The sequence below is a fragment of the Macaca mulatta genome, chromosome 16 (genome assembly GCF_049350105.2).
Source record: "Macaca mulatta isolate MMU2019108-1 chromosome 16, T2T-MMU8v2.0, whole genome shotgun sequence".
Classification (NCBI taxonomy): Eukaryota; Metazoa; Chordata; class Mammalia; order Primates; family Cercopithecidae; genus Macaca; species Macaca mulatta.
The window spans coordinates 70,544,638-70,563,096 of NC_133421.1; the positions used below are offsets into that span (position 1 = coordinate 70,544,638).

Here is an 18,459-nt window from a genome sequence, read left to right on the forward strand (position 1 = left end):
TTGTATTTTTTAGTAGAGACGGGGTTTCACCGTGTTAGCCAGGATGGTCTCGATCTCCTGACCTCGTGATCCGCCCATCTCGGCCTCCCAAAGTGCTGGGATTACAGGCTTGAGCGACCGCGCCCGGCCCAGTTTAGCAGAGTTTCTATTGAAACTCCTAGGCTGTGTTTATGGAGGAAAAACTCAGAGGTGCTGTCCTGGCCTTAGGCCCTGGTAGTACGCCTTGCTGGGACTTTTCACAGCACATCCACTACAGCCTTTCCCACACTGTGACGCTGGAGCCGGTGAGTCAGAGTAAGTGTAAGTGGGGAGCAGTTTTCAGTACAGTAGTTTTGAGGAAAGACTTGGGTCCCTGAAAGCCATGTTTGCATCCCTGCCATGTCCCTCACTGGCTGCTAGCCTCAGGCCACTGACTCTTAGCCTCTGTATCGCGGAGCCTCAGTTTGCCTAACTGTTAAATGGGGATACTGATTCCTGCCTCATAGGGTTATGAGGATTAAATGTCTCCTACCTTTGAATGTCTTGCTCTGGTGTTTCCCTGGAGATATCTTGTCCAAGTATGAATAGCAGTGCTGGCCACAAACTCATCAGCATTATTATTATTATTATTATTATTATTTTTTTTTTTGAGACAGAGTCTTGCTCTGTCACCCAGGCTGGAGTGCAGTGGCACGATCTCAGCTCACTGCAAGCTCTGCCTTCCGGGTTCACGCCATTCTCCTGCCTCAGCCTCCAGACTAGCTGGGACTACAGGCGCCCGCCACCACGCCCAGCTAATTTTTTGTACTTTTAGTAGAGATGGGGTTTCACCGTGTTAGCCAGGATGGTCTGGATCTCCTGACTTTGTGATCCACCCACCTCAGCCTCCCAAAGTGCTGGGATTACAGGTGTGAGCCACAGCGCCTGGCCTATTATTATTATTGAGACAGAGTCTCACTCTGTTGCCCAGGCTGGAGTGCAGTGGCACAATCTCAGCTCACTACAACCTCTGCCTCCCGGGTTCAAGCGATTCTGCTTTCTCAGCCACCCGAGTAGCTGGGATTATAGGCATGCACCACCACACCTGGCTAATTTTTGTATTAGTAGTAGAGACGGGGATGTACTATGTTGGCCAGGCTGGTCTTGAACTCTTGACCTCAAGCGATCTGCCCGCCTCAGCCTTCCAAAGTGCTGGGATTACAGGCGTGAACCACTGTGCCTGGTCACTTTTAAAACATTTCTATCACCCTGAAAAGAAACCCTGTACCCTTTAGTGATCAATCCTCATTTCCCCCATCCCCCGCAGCACTGGGCAACCACTAACCACCGACCTACTTCCTATCTCTACATCTGGTGGAGATGCTTTTTAAACTTTTTTTAACTACCCTGTGGTCCGTGAGGAGCATTACACTGATAAATTCTCTCCTGTTTTTTCATTCTCTCCATCCTCTTTTGCTCTAGTGCATGGCATGGGAAGCCATCTCTAGGAGGATGCTGTGGTCACACAAGCACTGGACAAACAGCTGGAGTAGGCGACTTCCAAAGTGTCCTAATGTAGCTATTAGACCAACTCCTGCATTTGGTCAGTAATTAGCGTGCTGCTGCACATTGCCACTAGGTGGTGCTGCTGCTCCATCCCAACTAACCCACATGCACTCCCTGGCTAGGGTCAGCCTTGGGGGTTCCCAAGTGTAGGGGAATCCATCTCTGTGTCTATGGTAAGGGCTGGACACCAGGAGAGACCCAGAAAACAGGGATATTCCAAGAAGAGAAAGGCAAAATAAGCGCTCAAAGCAGAGGACTTTTGAGTGTCAATAATGAAGGTGGCAGCAGTAATCATGGATACCATTTATTAAAAATAGTGAATATTGGCCAGACATGGTGGCTCACACCTGTAATCCCAGCACTTTGGGAGACCAAGGCAGGTGGATCACTTGAGTTCGAGACCAGCGTGGCCAACATGGTGAAACTATCTACTAAAAATACAAAAATTAGCCAGGTGTGGTGGTGCACGCCTGTAGTCCCAGCTACTCGGGAGGCTGAGGCAGAAGAATCACTTGAACCTGGGAGGCGGAGGCTGTAGTGAGCCAAGATCGCGCCACTGCACTCCAGCCTGCGCGACAGTGGAAGACTGTCTCAAAAAAAAAAAAAAAAAAAAAAAAAAAGTAGATATTGTGCTAGTCACTTGATACACATCATTTCATCATTTCTGATCTTTGCACCGAGCAAGGCATGTATATTATGTCTGCATTACAAAAGGGGAAGAATTAAGGTCCAAGAAGATAAAGTGGCCAGGCATGGTGGCACATGCCTGTAATCACAGCACTTTAAGAGGCTGAGACAGGCGAATCCAGGAGTTTGAACCCAGGAGTTTAAGACCAGCCTGGGCAACATAGTGAGACCTCGTCGCTACAAAAAATAAATAAATAAATAAATAAATAAATAAATAAATAAATAAACAAAATTAGCTGGGTGTGGTGGTGCGTGCCTGTAGTCACAGCTCCTTGGGAGGCTGATGTGGAAGGATCACTTGAGCCCGGAAGATAGAGGCTGCAGTGAGATGAGACTGAGCCATTGCACTCAGCCTAGACAACAGAGTGAGACCGTCTCAAAACAGAAATAACGAATATAAGGTGACTTGCTGGAGGCCACATGGCCATGAGCCAAATACAGCTCTGGGGTAGCAGGGCTCACATACTTCTGAGTATACCCTACTGCCTTGGAATCTGCTGAAGACCAAGCCCCTGCCCCCACGCCATGGCAGAGGAGGAGGGAAGGAAGCAAAGGTGCCCATCGGAGACACCTTGGGTGGGGGGAGGCACCCAGGGCCCAGGAAGGCCAAGCAGCATGTGGCAGGGCAGATCAGGTGACACCCAAGAAGGAATGAGGAGAGGCTGTGAGGCAAGAGCCACAGCACAGAGTCCTGCTGTTAGGTCTGCGGAGACCACGGCCCATGGGACCTGGATCTACCCTTGATGCTAATAATGTTCTTTGGGGAAAAAAACTATAATCACAAAGTTTCTGCAACTGGACCGTAGCAATGATTGCAGAGCTGTATAGATTTACTAGGAACCATCAAATTGTTCACTTACAATGGATAAATTGTACAGTACATAGGTTATCCCTCGGTAAAGCTGTATGAAATTTATAGTCAAGAAACCAATAGTGACAAGGGAGCTGAGAAAGTAGGTCTCAGCCGTGCTGTAGGCACTTTGAGAAGAGGAAGAGTAGATTTCAGGTTTATTGAAAGCCTGGCCCATGACATCCAGCTTCTGCTTGAATACTTTCAGTGCCCGGGAGCTCAGTATCTCAAAGCAGCCCACTCCGGTTTAGGATAACTCTCTAATCCTTAGAATGTCAAAATATATCATTACCATTATTCTTATACTGCTATGAAAAATAAATGTCTGTGTTTTGCCACATAACATTTCTCTGAGAGCTTGAGGACAGTTATTGCATTTTCCCAAGTCATTTTTATCTCAGACAGAATTCCCTGATGACCTGTAGGTTTTTTGTTTTTTGTTTTTTGTTTTTGGAGATGGAGTCTTACTGTGTTGCCCAGGCTGGAGTGCAGTGGCGCAATCTTGGCTCAGTGCAGCCTCCACATCCTGAGTTCAAGCAATTCTCCTGCCTCAGCCTCCCAAATAGCTGGGATTACAGGTGTGAGCCACCACACCTGGCAAATTTTTGTATTTTTAGTAGAGATGGAGTTTTCACCACATTGGCCAGGCTAGTTTCGAACTCCTGGTTTCAGGTGATCCGCCCTCCTCGGCCTCCCAAAGTGCTGGGATTACAGGTGTGAGCCACCGCACTCGGCCCTCCCTGTATCTCTTACAGGACAAGATTTCCAGCCTCTCCCATTCTCCCGTTCTCCTGGTGGCTCTCCAGGAGCTACCCCTTTGATCTGTCCACATCCTTCTTAAAATGTGGGGACCCAATCTCAGAACCTGAGATTCTGCAGATGCCAGCCCAGTGCTGTGTGGTTGACAATTTGGATCCTAGCATTAAGACTCTGGGTTCAAATCCTTGCTCCACTGTAGGCCAGCTGTGTGACCATGGTTAAAAACATCTACCTTTCTGAGCTCTAATGTCGTCATCTAAGTTATTGTGAGGATTGTACTGACCCACACTTTCTACCTGCCCAATCCCTTGAGGTGGGCTCAACCTGGTTTGGCAGTAGTTGGGCAAGGAAGAGCGATCCAAAGAGCAAGCTGTCACACTGCTGCTAAGCCAAGCAGACACACAGCCACCATTAGGAGAAGGGGCTCTGCCATCTCCACCTATCAGGCTTTTCTCCCATGGAGCTGTAACCCCTGGTAAAGGTGGTGAGGAACTTGTCGGGGGGAGCACACAAACACCTGCTGATGTGCCGGACTTGGGTACCCAGGAAGTTGCTGGCTTTGTCTTCCTTTCCCCAATAGTTTTGTTTGTTTGAGACAGTCTCACTCTGTCACCCAGGCTAGAGTGCAATGGCGTGATCTTGGCTCACTGCAACCTCTGCCTCCTGAGTTCAAGTGATTCTCCTGCCTCAGCCTCCTGAGTATTTGGGACAACAGGCATGCACCACCCCACCTGGCTAATTTTTGTATAGCCTCAGCCTCCCAAGTAGCTGGGACTACCGGTGTGTGCCACCACACCCGGCTAAGTTTTGTATTTTTAGTAGAGATGGGGTTTTGCCATGTTGGCCAGGCTGGTTTCGAACTCCTGACCTCAGCTGATCCACCCACCTCAGCCTCCCAGAGGGTTGGGATTACAGGCATGAGCCACCATGCCTGGATGGCATTTTTTTTTTTCTTTTTTTCAATAGAGTCTCCTCTTGATCTCAACCTTTGTCCACTGCACAAACCCCTCCCTAAAACTATTCCCAAGGCAGAGCCAACTAGACCACATATTGCTTCCACCCTTAATAGACTTTATCATCACAGGCTTTTCTTATTACAGTCCATTCATATAAGGAAGAGGCTCCCGAACGGGATCAGCCTAGGGTGGGCCTACCCAGTCCAATCTTAGCCGGGTCTATGGCGCCATCTGATTGCAATCTAACTTGACTCTCTTCTCACCAACCTCCTTGGGGTCCCAGGGGTGTAAACATCCTGCAGCCTTCTGCCAGCACTGTCTCTTTCAATGTTCCCCTCCATTCACTGACTGTCCTCACTATATTTCGACTAACTTACTCTTACATACAAAACAGATCTTTCCCCCCTCCTGTACATCAGATATCATTTTGGATCAATACTACACCTGAGGTTGGGCATGGTGGGTCACACCTGTAATCCCAGCACTTTGGGAGGCTGAGGCAGGCAGATTACTTGAGGTCAGGAGTTCAAGACCAGCCTGGCCAACATAGTGAAACCCCGTCTCTACTAAAAATACAAAACTTAGCCGGGCGTGGTGGCACACACCGGTAATCCCAGCTACTTGGGAGGCTGAGGCACAAAAATTGCTTGAACTCGGAAGGTGGAGGTTATACTGAGCTAAGATTGCACCACTGCACTCCAGCCTGGGTGCAAAATATATTATATTTTATATATATATAAAATTGGATGGGGACATACCATCAGAAACTTCCCTCCAACTTGATTCATTTGTGTAACAGTAACAGATATTTACTAAGCACCTATAATGTGCTCTGTAGTGGACATTGTTCCATTCATTAGATGTGGAGGTTCAGCCATCTATGTAACTTGGCTAATCATACTTTAAATCTAGCCCTTATTTCTCCATCTTACCCACCAGGAATCCTGAAAGATTCTATCAGGTGCTTTGCTAAAATTAAGTATGCAATATGCGTAGCAATGCCTTCATGTACCAATCCCTGAGCAATGGAAATAAGGTTAATTTGACTAATTACTCTTAGTAAGCCACTTTGACCACTAGTAACATCTGCCATCTTTTATAAGCCTATCTGACTGCAGATCAATCTCAGACATACCCATCTGTAGTTTCTGGAATCCCCCTTCTCTCACAAACCTGGGCAACATTTGCTCATCTCTAATTCTTCCCCACCCTTCTCAGCTTCCTGACTTCTCAATATTTACAGTAGGGGTTTGCAACCACACAGTAAAGGACTTGGGTATATTTAGTGGGAGTTAAGAGCGTTGGGCTCGCATAAAGCAGAAGGGCTCTCCTTGAGTGCTGCGTCATCTGTCTTGGGTCCCTATTTCCCCATAATCATGTTTATTATCCTTTCCAGGTTGAAGATAATTCTCTCTTCTAAAGAAAACAGAAGAATATTAGGATAAAAGACACCTTAAAATGTTCACTCTTTTATTCACATTACATCATCTGTCTTGAATAATGGGTCTCTTTCCTGTTACTCTGGCCCTGAAAAAAAAATTAGCTTTTTAAGACTGCTTTTGTTATGCGTGCATGTTCTTGTAATCTCGTCATTCTGGGATTTAATAATAATGGTATTAATACCACCTACCATTTGTTGGTTACTTAATGTGTTTTAGGCACTGTGCTAAATGCCTTACACATATTCATCTCATTAGTAAACATTTCTGAAACTATTCTTACAATTTGTCCTTTTTCTTGTTCTTGTCCTCTTAAAATCTGAGTTTAGCCATGAGCTCTCAGTGAAGCTGCTTATATTTCTTTAAAAACCCCTCTTTGCTTCTTCTGAGTGGAGTGGGTTGTACTTCTGAGGTCAGGACAAACTGGGCACTGGAGGAGTTCAGCCTTCCGAGGCGCAGGAGGGGTGGGTTCCCTGAGGCGAGCAAGGTGATGTAAGGCCTTGACTTGGGGTAACGGACAGCCACAGACAGGAAGAGAGAAGCCTACATTTAACCACGGAAGGATGCCAAGGGTGGAGAGGTGGGTTGAGCATTGGGCCCCAGGTGCAGGGAGTGGGAAAAGGTCCAAAGGTGAAACCTGGGAAGCCTGGGCTTGGGTCTGGAAGTGGAGAGAAGGAAGTCGTTCCAGGCAGAGCTGTGAGCAATGAGAACCCATGATTTCTCTTTTCACCAGCAAGGGTGAGAATTGAGTCCACAGGAGTGGCTCCCTCTTCTGCTTCCGCAACCTGTGGAGGGCTAAGTGGGGCAACAAGCTGGGTAGAACTTTACAAGATGCTCTGCTCTTAGCAGAATGAGCCGTTCTGACCATTTCCCAAGGGCCAAATTTCCTCATCAGTCCTGAATGTTGCCTCTGTTCTATGATTTGCATTAAAAAAAAAAGATATAGTCTCCCCACTGTGTTGTCAAATCTGAAATAAGGGACTGTGTTTTTGCAAAATTCTCTTCTGGGGCCAAGCACAGGGTCAATGTTCAGCAAATATTTGGTGAGTTAATGAATGAAATGAAAGCACTCTCCTTATGCTCCTCAGCTGGGTGATGTAGAGAAGAGTTCCAGAACAATATAATTTATGTTTCTTTCTCCTTCTAACCGACCCTAGAAATTCTCCACAAGGCATATGCAGATATCCCAGACATGTGGGTTTCCAAGCATGTGTTTTACGTACAAATACTGCTGCATATATATGATTTTTACTTTTTGAGACAAGGTTCATTGTCCAGGCTGGAGTGCATTGGTGCCATCTTGGCTCACTGCAGGTTTGACTTTCTGAGTTCAGGTGGTCCTCCCACCTTAGCCTCCCAAGTAGCTGGGATGACAGGTGCATGCCTCCATGCCCAGCTAATTTTTTGTATTTTTAGTAGAGGTGACACTTCACTATGTTGCCCAGGCTGGTCTTGAACTCCTGGGCGCTAGCAATCTGCCCACCTTGGCCTCTCAAAGCGCTGGGATTACAGGCATAAGTTTCTGATCCATATATGTTACTTGTTCATCTGACTGAAGACCCCAAAAGAGACCAGCACCCCAAAGAAGCATGTATTTCTCTTTGGAACCGGAAGCAAACATCCTTCTGTTTGCTTGGGATACATGGGATGAGCATGCAGTAGGTGTTTAATAAATACTTGTTGACTAATTAGGGGGCATAAATATGTAAAAGTGGTAAATTAGCAAGAAAGAGCTATAGTGTAGATAATCAAATAACAAAGCTGTCTAGAACAAGATAATCTATCTCTGAGGGCTCTGTGTAGGGGGAGAGGCAGTGCTGGCTAGCGAGGCAGATGTGCCTTCTCATTAGGCTCCAATCAGGATAATATTGCAATTAGCTCGGGATATTATAGCAGTTAGCTTCTATTCTTGGAACAAATTCCTGGGAGATTTAAGTTGGGTGGTAAAAGAAGGTTGTCCCAGGAATAAATTTGCTGTGAACCGCTTCTGAGTGACTACCTCATATGTGTCTAATTGAACCGCCAATGTAAACCTGATTGGATTGTTTCCTTCTTTGTCGGCGACACTTAAACATGAGCTCAGGAATTTGGACAGCCACTTAACAACAGAACACAGCTCCGGAAATTGCAGATTTCAAATTTCAGAAAAATCGATGAATTTAGACAACTTGAGTGTCTTCTTTTTGTCAGGGTAGTCAGCCTTCGGCCTTCAGGATCTGGCTGACAAGTGCTTGCTGCTGAGACAGGCACTGAAAAGAGTAAAAAATATAATGTCCTCAATTATCTTCCCAGTCATTGAGACATTTAAAAACTCCACCCCAGCCCACCCTGACAGTCTCCTGTAAGGAGCTCGATTTTCTCTCTGTCAACCTGATGACAGACCCAGGAGGATGTTGTGTCTGGGAATGTTTGCTCTTCCTGGTGGGGGTGAGTAGGGCTTGGCAGCAGAGACAGTGCGACAAAACCAAGCCACGAATCCTGGCTCTCAATCCACCCAGCCAGTGGCTTTTCGCTTCATCCTTTACCCTCCATGCTTCTTCTCTTTCTTCTGCATCAGGAGAGGCAGATGTAGAGCCCAGAGTTTTTTGTCAAAGAGCCTGAGTTGGAATCCTGCCTGACTCCACCCTTGGGGGGTGACTGTGGCTTTCTGAGGCCCAGTTTCTTCGTCTATAAAATGGGCATGCTAATATCTGCCCATATCATTTCAGGAGGTTGGTTTTTGAGAAGGGGTGGTGCCTGTACGACTGCCCTAAGTTTGAAAGGACTGCAATCGCTGCCGGCTTTGTAGCTCACAACCTTTACCTTAATGCTGACCATCACAGGGTCTTGGGACAGGCCCCAGGACCTGCCCCCACTGGTGCAGGGCTGCCCTGCAGATGGCGCTGTGGCCTGGAGAATGCAGTCAGCAATAAATCAGGGCAGCTTGATTAAACATGTCCAAGTCTAGTCAAGCCAGACTAGACGTGGGCGTGTTTGGCACTATAGGTGGATCCAGTCTGGATTTCCTTTACCTGCACATCCTGGGTGTGTATCCCTCACCAAAGGTCCCCCCCATCACATTTGCACCTCCCCAATTTAAGCCACCCAGCCCCCACGTGGCCGCGGGAACCACTGCGGCAGGCAGTGTGTTTAATCCCTGTGAAGCATTTTAGCATTAGATGAAGATGACACCTTTGGGCTCCCATCCGCCTGTGACAGAGGCTGCCAGCTCCACTCTTGGAAACACCCTTGTTCTTAGTTTCCCATCCAAGATGAAGGTAGGCAGGCTGAAAAAGTCAATGCTAAAAGAAAGAAGAACCCAAGACCCCTGTGTGAAGCTCAGAAAGCAAAGCCAGTCTTCACAGGCCCAGCTAAAGAGCTGGGCTTTGGCACCAACACCTCCTGTTTGGAACCCAAGCTCCACCATTTAGCATTTGTGAGACCAGGGGCTTGTTAAGGAATGCCCCAAGGCTCCCTTCCCTGGCTATAGAGAGAAGAGATGATACCTGCTTTATAGGATACAGTGGTGAGGGTTCAATGAGAAGAGGCATGCAATAGGCTTGGTATAGGGCCTGGCACATGGGAATACTCAAATAGTGGTGACTATTAGATCAGGAGCAGACACTGGGGTAGGAGGTGTCAGCCCAAGGAGAGCTAGGGAGGGAAGGACGTGCCAGGGAAGAGACGGTGGGCTCTGCAGAGAAAGGCTTCTCGGTACCCCTTGAAAGCTGCTGTGGGAACACATCTTTACTCTGCTGACCTTTTCAGCCAGCCGTGCTGGCAGGGATCTGGGCACCTGGCAAAGCAAGCTGACCATCTGGTCAGCTGTTTCTGCAACAAAAACAGATGGTGTCAAAGGCTTTGGGAGCTGGGCTCCTTTGACCCACAGTTGGCACTGGAGGCCAAAGAAGTCCTCCTCGAGACCATCACCTTCTCATCAGCAATCTTCCATCCAGCACACTGCAGCGGCCAGTGAGTGAGTACAGAATCGTCTCCAGGAAGCCAGTGCCAAGGCCAGAGGTCCAGAGCCTGCACTGAGCAGATCACCAGAAAGTAGTGATGGCCCTTCCCTCCTGGTCAGTGCTCTTGTCCCCTGGGGCTGCTATCTCCTCTGGATCCCATGAAGACTGCTCCCTGCCACACCCATGATTATCTGTCACACTGCACGGCTAGAAGTGCAGGCTCTGAGGCCAGGCTGCCTGGGTTCATGCATTAGCTGTGTAACCTTGGGCAAGTTACTTAGCTACATTTTGCCTCAGTTTTCTGGACTGCAAAATGGAGTTGTGAGAGTTCAAGTTCACGCTTATAAAGAGATGGCAACACTGCCTGGCATTTAACCAGTGCCCCACAGGTGTCATCTGGGGCTGTTGTCATCTCTGTGGCCAATTGTGCCGCGGTTCCAGGTCTCGGGGTCATGTCTGTGTATCTGGTGCTGTCAGTGCCCCAATATCTGGTCTCTTTTTCTCCCATTAAGAAATCAATCTCGCTTCTCTGTCTCCCCATCTTTCTCGATTTTATTTTCCCTTTCTTAGCACATTTATTTAACAAACACAGATGAAGTCCCTGCCCTGCGCCAGGCGCTGGGGAGGGAGAGGATGGGGGGATACAGACATGGAATAAGCAGTGAGCCCTGCTCAGGACCCTCTGAGTGCCCACAGCTAGGCAGAACAGCAGTTAGTCCATGCTGCTGCAGGCTTCACCATCGTCAACGGGGAGCCAGAATCTGGAGACACCCCGGCCCTGAAGACGGAGCCTGCCCAGCCCCCCACTGAAGAGCGAGCTGCTACTGGCCTCAGCCTCCAGGAAGCGCCGGGTGATTCAGCGGGAGGGAGATCCTCCTTCCTGAGACAAGATGGGGGCAGCAGAGGTGAGATTCTGGCTGGGGGTGAATGGGTCTGCTAGCTGACAGCCTGCCTGTCACATTCAAAAGCTGATCCGGGGACAGTGCCCCTCTGCCCTGCTAATGACAGGGCTGTCACTCACAGATCTCCCCTGAATTGTGCTGAATCAGACATTGCTGCCTGTGCCCCGGCAGGGTGATAGACGTCACAAGGGCTTGGGAAGCTTCAGGGGAAAGTCAGGCTATCGGCCCACCCCTCAATCTTTATGCCACGCATCCCCAGAGTCACACAGAAATGTTCTTACACACCTCTTATGCCTTGGCACGGCTGCTCCCTCTGCCCAGCCTGCCCTCCCCTAGATTGGGCCTTCTCCATTTGAGTGTCCCACATGTCCCCAAGCCTCAATCCCCAGGAAGCTCTGGGAGCCTGCAGTGCTCCAGAAACGCAGAAATTCCTACCTCCCTTGAGTGGCCCTGATGCCTCGGGCATGCTTTTACTACCACACCGTCACACTGGGAGGTCATCATTTGTTTAGTTGTCTTTCTTCCTTACCCTAGACCTTGAGTTTTTGAGGCCACGAACAGCCACAGCTCAGTTTTCTCTGCAGAGCCAAGGACATAGTTAGCACTTGCAAACGCGTGCTGAGGAATGGATTGTGGTTACTGATGTGTCTGGAATTGGTTCCTTCCCTTGGGTTCTTGGTCTTGCTAACTTCAAGAATGAAGCCACGGACCCTCACTGTGTTACAGTTCTTAAAGATGGTGTGTCCAGAATTTCTTCCTTCTGGGGGGGTTCTTGCTGACTTCAGGAGTGAAGCCACACACCTTCCCAGGGAGGGTTACAGCTCTAAAAGTTGGCGCCTAGGGAGTCGTTTGTTCTTCCTGGTAGGTTCGTGGTCTTGCCAACTCATGCGATGTTGTGGTCTCGCCGACTTCAGGAGTCAAGCCGCAGACCTTCACCATGAGTGCTGCAGCTTTTCAAGGTAGCGTGAACCCAAAGAGTGAGCAGCAGCAACTGTTATTATGAAGAGCAAAAGAACAAAACCAACACTGCGCGGAAGAAAACCCCAACAGCTCGCCGCTACTGGCTCAGGTGGCCAGCTTTTATTCCCTTATTTGGCCCCGCCCACATGCTACTGATTGGTCCATTCTACAGAGCACTGATTGGTCCATTTTACAGAGTGCTGATTGGTCCATTTTACAGAGTGCTGATTGGTGCGTTTACAAATCTTTAGCTAGACACAGAGTGCTGATTGGTGCATTTAAAATCCTTTAGCTAGACACAAAAATTCTCCAAGTCCCCACTCCACCCAGAGGTCCAGCAGGCTTCACCTCTCACTGACGTCAGCATCCACCTCTGCACAAGTCTGGACACAGAGCAGCCTCTAACCCCTGCTGGAAGCCTGGCCTAAAGTGACACACCTGCTTTAGTGAGGAGTTGGAGTTTGGAAGGCCCGCTGGATATAAGGATCTAGAATGAGAAGGGCTTTTCCTATTGAGGACAAAAGATCTCAACTCTTTTTGCCTAATAAACTAGGAGGGACCAGTTTGGAATTGTCTCTAAGTGTACAGGATGAGTTTGAGCTTAGAGGTAGGGGAGCCTCTTGTTCCCAACTGAAGGCACTCACAAAACCTGAACTGCACCCACTTGGAGGAAGGTGAGACAGGGCTTCCCAGGGAGATGCATCAGAGGCCACAGAGGGAACAAACAAAAAAACAATTTAATTTAGATTTTTTAATGCAGAAATGAAGTGTTCCGCTTGTTTGCTTTTAAAATGGAGAACAGAGAACACAAAATGATTTAACAAATGAAGGAAGTAATTAGAAAAAATTTTTCCATTTCTATGTGATGGCCAGTAAAGAAAGAGAGAGCACAGAAAAGATAGAACGGGAAGGGCAGACGGAAAGGAAGGAGAATAGGACACAGAGATGATGACGCAAAAAGAGAGAGAGAGTGGAGAAGAGATAAACATAGAACCCCCATCCCTCCACACGCACATATTTTGATCTTATGAAAAACTTGCTTTGTAGAATTAAAGTTTGTCTTTTGTTGTTTTTACACTGTAAGAGAGAGATTTGAATACATTTCTCTATTTTCTGACTTCTAGAATAAGACGTTGCCAGTGAGAAGTCCAATGCCATTCTTAGTCTTGATCTTTTTTTATAATCTGTTTTTTTCTCTCTGGAAAATTTTAAGTTTTTTTTTTTTTTTTTTTGAGTTGGAGTCTCACTCTGTCACCCAGGCTATGGAGTCCAGTGGTGCTATCTCAGCTCACTGCAACTTCAGCCTCTCGAGTTCAAGCAATTCTTGTGCCTCAGCCTCCCAAGTAGCTGGGATTACAGGCATGTGCCACCACGGCCAGCTAATTTTTGTAGTTTTAACAGAGACGGGGTTTCACCATGTTGGCCAGGCTGGTCTTGAACTCCCTACCTCAAGTGATCCGCCTGCCTTGGCCTCCCAAACTGCTAGGATTACAGGCATGAGCCACTATGCCTGGCCTAAATTTTAAGATTTTACCTTCGTATACATCACTATGAAATTAGCGTGGGCCTTTTTCATTCATTGTATTGGGTGCGCAATGGGCTGGTAAACTCTGCAGACGCAGGCCATTCAGTCTTAGGAAGTAATTTTATATTATTTCTTTGATAATGGACTCTCCTCCGTTTCATCTCCTCTCTGTTTCTTTTGCTGGGCCTCCTGGATGGATCTTCTGCTTTTCATTTTCTCTCTGAGTTTCCATACCTTTATTTTTTTCCACTTCCAGGAGGATTTCCTTGACCTTATCTTCCAAATCCTCTATTAACTATTTTATTTATGTGATCAAATTTTCAGAAGTTTGCACTGTTTTTCCGATTTTTTTAAAAAAGAGTTTTATTGGAGGTACACTTCACATACTCTAAAATTCACTCATTTTAAGTGTCTAATTCAATGATTTTTAGTAAATTTACAGAGGTCTGTAACCATCACCACAATCCCGTTTAAATTATTCCTTTGTGTATAATTGTTTGTTCTGGTTTCACGGGTGAAATGTCTTCTCTTATCTCTCTCTCTCTTTCTCTCTCTCTCTCTGTGTGTGTGTGTGTGTGTATGTGTGAGATGGAGTCTTGCTCTGTTGCCTAGGTTGGAGTGCAGTGGCACAGTCTTGGCACACTGCAACCTTCACCTCCCAGGTTCAAGCAATTCTCCTGCCTCAGCCTCCCAAGTAGCTGGGATTACAGATACCCACCACCATGCTCTACTAATTTTTTGTATTTTTAGTAGAGATGAGGTTTCACCATGTTGGCCAGGGTGGTCTCGAACTCCTGACCTCAAGTGATCCGCCCACCTCAGCCTACCAAAGTGCTGGGATTACAGGCGTGAGCCACTGCGCCGGGCCATCCTCCACCTGTTATAATGCAGCCAAAAGGCCCTCACTAAATGGAGTCCCCTAATCTCAGACTTCCCAGATTCCAGAACGGTGAACCAAATAAACTTCTATTGTTTATAAATTACCCAACCCCTGGATATCTATCCTTGCAGATCCCTAAAAAAAAGAGTTCCTGGGAGTTGATGGATCTTTAATACCTGCTTGAAGGATAAACCAGATACTCTTTTGAGAGCCCATCTAATTCTGGGATTCTACCCTCAAGTGGGTTGAGGGGCTCAGTGTTTGCAAAGCTAGAGAGTGTCAGGACCAGGGACAGATCCAGGTTTTGTGAAACCTGAAGCTTACACAATTTTGGGTGCTTGGTATAAGAAAAATAATACAAAATTATGGATGCCAGATTAGATACGGGGCCTAGGAAGGGGCTCGTAAACTCTGCAGTAGTGGGCCTTAAGCATAAGCTTATTAGCTTCCCAATAAAGCCTCCTCTGTCTAGGACAGAACCGTTTTCCTTTGGAGCCAGTAGATTTCAATGCATTTTCCCCCAACAGACTTGCTCTTCCAGATTCTACATCGCCCTCACGATTTCCGCCCCCCACCAAATTTCTAACTCAGCAAAAGCTTATTGAATGCCCACTATCTGCAAGGCATAGGTTTGTGCCCCTTCATTACCTGCCTCTGTGGTGGGACAGAGATGATCACCTATCCAGGGAGAAGCACATCTGACTCAAGATGCCCTGAGTCTGTGCAGGTACCATCAAGGCAGAGGAAGAGTCGGATGGGCACAGAAAAGCAGATGGGAAGCAGGGCCACATCTGATCTGAGGACACAGGTGGTCTTCTGAGGATGTCAGGCCCCTGTGCTCAGAGGAGAAATTCGTGCTGCCCTCTGTCTCACTTCTGAAAGGAATCGTTCCTGCAGAAACTGCACAGAGACCTCAGAAGCCTGAGTTGGAGTGGAAGACTCAGCTGTTTTCCTGCTGCTCCTCTGTCAGACACATCACCCCTCTTGTGGGACTGGAGTCAAATGTCATGACTCAGAGTCAATAGCCCTGCACTCGGACACCTGGTCTGGAGCCCAGCTGCCAGCCCTGTCCCCACATTTGTCCCCGGCCCTGTCCGGGCCTTTTTGAGCTGATTGAATTACAGTGTCTAGAAAACTTCAGGCCAATTCTAGGTCCTGTCTACAATCTCTGAGTGTCTCCTTTTCTCTTGGAATGTTTAACCAGCAGAAAAACACACACCTGCAGTGGTTTCTGAGGTCCTCTTCACCTTGCCAGATGACCAGGCCTTGCCAGGGACCTACTGAGTCTCTGTCATCTCCCCGAGCCTTTTTCGTCTTCTGTAAAACTGAGACGAGAACCCCTGTGAAGGGATAGTTTTATAACTGTAGTCAAGGTCAACCTGGGTCTGAGTGTGGGAAGGGGCTGCTGATATCTCACAGTCTATCTTCTGGTCTAGCTGTACAGGTGATAGCCACGGGTCCCCACCAGTTAGATGTAGTGGGGGAGATAATCAGGCAGGTCAGGGCCCTCGGATGCCCCACATTTGCTTTGTGGTTTATGACATTCTCCCATGGTTTGTACTGACAATGCTAGGTGGGAAGGAATAAAAACAGCCAAACTTCTTAAGGTGATTTGCCTGAAAATTTTTATTTCGAGACACACTGTACTGAACACAGACCTGAAAATGCATTTTAAAAGGCTTTCTAATGAAGCAAATACAAAACAACTCACACATTAGACAAACCTCTGTGGTATAGCCATACTGGGGAGAGCAGAGGCTTTCTCAGAGAAGGTGGGCCAAGGAAGAGGTGGGGGAGATGTGAGGATGGCCCAAGGAGGTTTAGGGAGGGATGATTTGGGCTCCCCTCTGAAGTTCACTGTGACCCCTATTTCCACCCAGAGAGCTCAGTGCCCTATCTCTGTTATTTATACTAGTTGCTTCCCAAGCTTCCTGGGCTTTTCTCTAATTTGGGGTGCAATTTAGGGACTCCATTGATGAACTTTAAAATCCATTGATATTGGGCCGGGTGCAGTGGCTCACACCTGTAACCTCAGCACTTTGGCAGACAAAGGTGGGAGGATTGCTTGAGGCTAAGAGTTCAAGAGTTCAAGACCAGCCTGGACAACATAGTGAGACCCGCATCTCTACAAAAATTTTTTTAAAAAATTAGCCAGGCATGGTGGCCTGAGCCTGTAGTCCCAGCTACTTGAGAGGCTGAGGCAGGAGGATCAATTGAGCCCAGGAATTTGAGGCTCCAGTGAGCCAAGATTATGCTACTGCACTCCAGCCTGGGCAACAGAGCGAGACCCTGTCTCTAGAAAAGAAAATCCATTGATATTATATGCAAAACTTTATGGGTGTGAAAAAAAATCTCATATGGCCAGGTTTAGAATTTTTTTCTGGGAAGAGGGCTTGAGCTTTTACCTGCTTTCCAATGGGTTCAGCACCCACCACGGAAATCATCATGGTAGACCGTGCTAAGGCAGGAAAAGGTGGGCCAGCACATGATTCCAGCAGGGCCACTGAGAGAGTGGGGAATGAGGACCACCTCCAGTTTCGGGGTGGGCTGGGTACCCAAAGGAAGATGGAGACTCAAAACCCCAGGATGTCGTTTCCCTCACGAGGTTTGTACCCATGCTACCTGGCCAGTAGTCCAGACCCTTCTACAGATATCTGATCCTATTCACAGCACCTGTTTGGCACCCCGATGAGCCTGGCACTTGTGGAGGACAGGAGGAAGGTCAGACATGACCCTCGTCAGCCTGTATGGCACTCCTAGTTGAGGGGGCTGGGGAAACAGGCACCCAGAGAAATTATAGCATGCTGTGGTGTGTGCTGCACATGAAGGTAAAATAACTGGGCCGCACTGAGGGAAAGGTTAGCTCAGCTCATTCTTGAAGCTAGAAAGCCACCCATGGGCCTTAAAGTGAAACACCAGCCACCCATGGACCTTCGCGTGAAGCGCCAGGCTGTGTGACTTCTGAGGACCTCAGTTTCCTTATTAGTACCATATAGCAACAACTATTCATGGAGGTGGGAGAGTCAAATGAAGTCATGTCCACACAGTGCATCCATGGATTGGACCTTCAAGCGGAATTTGCCTTGTGGAAAGATCTAGAAGGACACCAAAAGCAGCAAGGGCAACATGGATAGAGGCATGGCTCGGCAGGGCACTTTGTGCCGACTCAGCGATGGGTCCATGCTGTGACTTGGAGAGACTCACTTTTGATGGTCCAGCAGTGTTCAGATTCAATGACTCAGCAATTCCTGATTCAATGATGTGGTCATTTGAAGATTTGTGGGTACCGGCGATTAAGTAAGCAGAATGTTTATGAATCTAGGCTGCTGATAATCACAATAATAATCACTACTAAAACTGATTGAGAGCTTACTATGTGCCAGGCTGCACACAGCATTTACAGATTAACTCATGGAATCATTAGGTGACGCTAATGGAAGGGTCTTGGGTAATCCCTTCACCCAGGGGCCACCTGTCACCTTTAGTTTCAGTTTATTCCTCCCTCTCCCATTCTTACTCAGGCCTCCCTATCCTTACCTCCCCATAAGTCATGACCCTCTTCTAAAAGCCCTAGAAGGTCAGAGCCAGAAGGGACCTGGGAGATCCCCAGTCCAGTTACTTTTTTTTTTTTTTTTTGAGACAGGGTCTCACTCTGTTGTACAGGCTGGAGTGCAGTGATGGTGCGATCACAGCTCACTGCAGCCTCGACCTCCTGGGCCCAAGTGATCCTCCAACCTCAACCTCCCAAGTAGCTGGGACTATAGGTACATGCCACCACACCCAGCTATTTTATTATTATTATTATTTTTGTAGATACAGGGTCTTACTATGTTTCCCAGGCTGGTCTCAAATTCCTGGGCTCAAACGATCCTCCTGCCACAGCCTCTCAAAGTGCTGGGATTACAGGCATGAGCCACTGCACCTGGCCTCAGCTCCTCATTTTACACAGGAGGAAATTAAGCCCACAAAAGGAAGGGACTTGCTTTTCTAGAATACAGAGAAAGGGCCTCTGAGCACCTGTGTAGGTGCTTGGTGA

The 18,459-nt window shown here is 47.7% G+C and overlaps 1 long non-coding RNA gene and 1 pseudogene across 1 annotated transcript; both read left to right on the forward strand.

Annotated features, from left to right (window-relative positions):
- Positions 1-157: 157 nt before the first annotated feature.
- On the forward strand, positions 158-6,403 carry LOC144335839 (uncharacterized). Its single transcript, XR_013407033.1, has 2 exons — positions 158-294; positions 6,173-6,403. It is a non-coding gene; the product is annotated as an uncharacterized LOC144335839 (long non-coding RNA).
- On the forward strand, positions 1,631-3,101 carry LOC100429095 (putative uncharacterized protein encoded by CRHR1-IT1; annotated as a pseudogene).
- Positions 6,404-18,459: the final 12,056 nt, after the last annotated feature.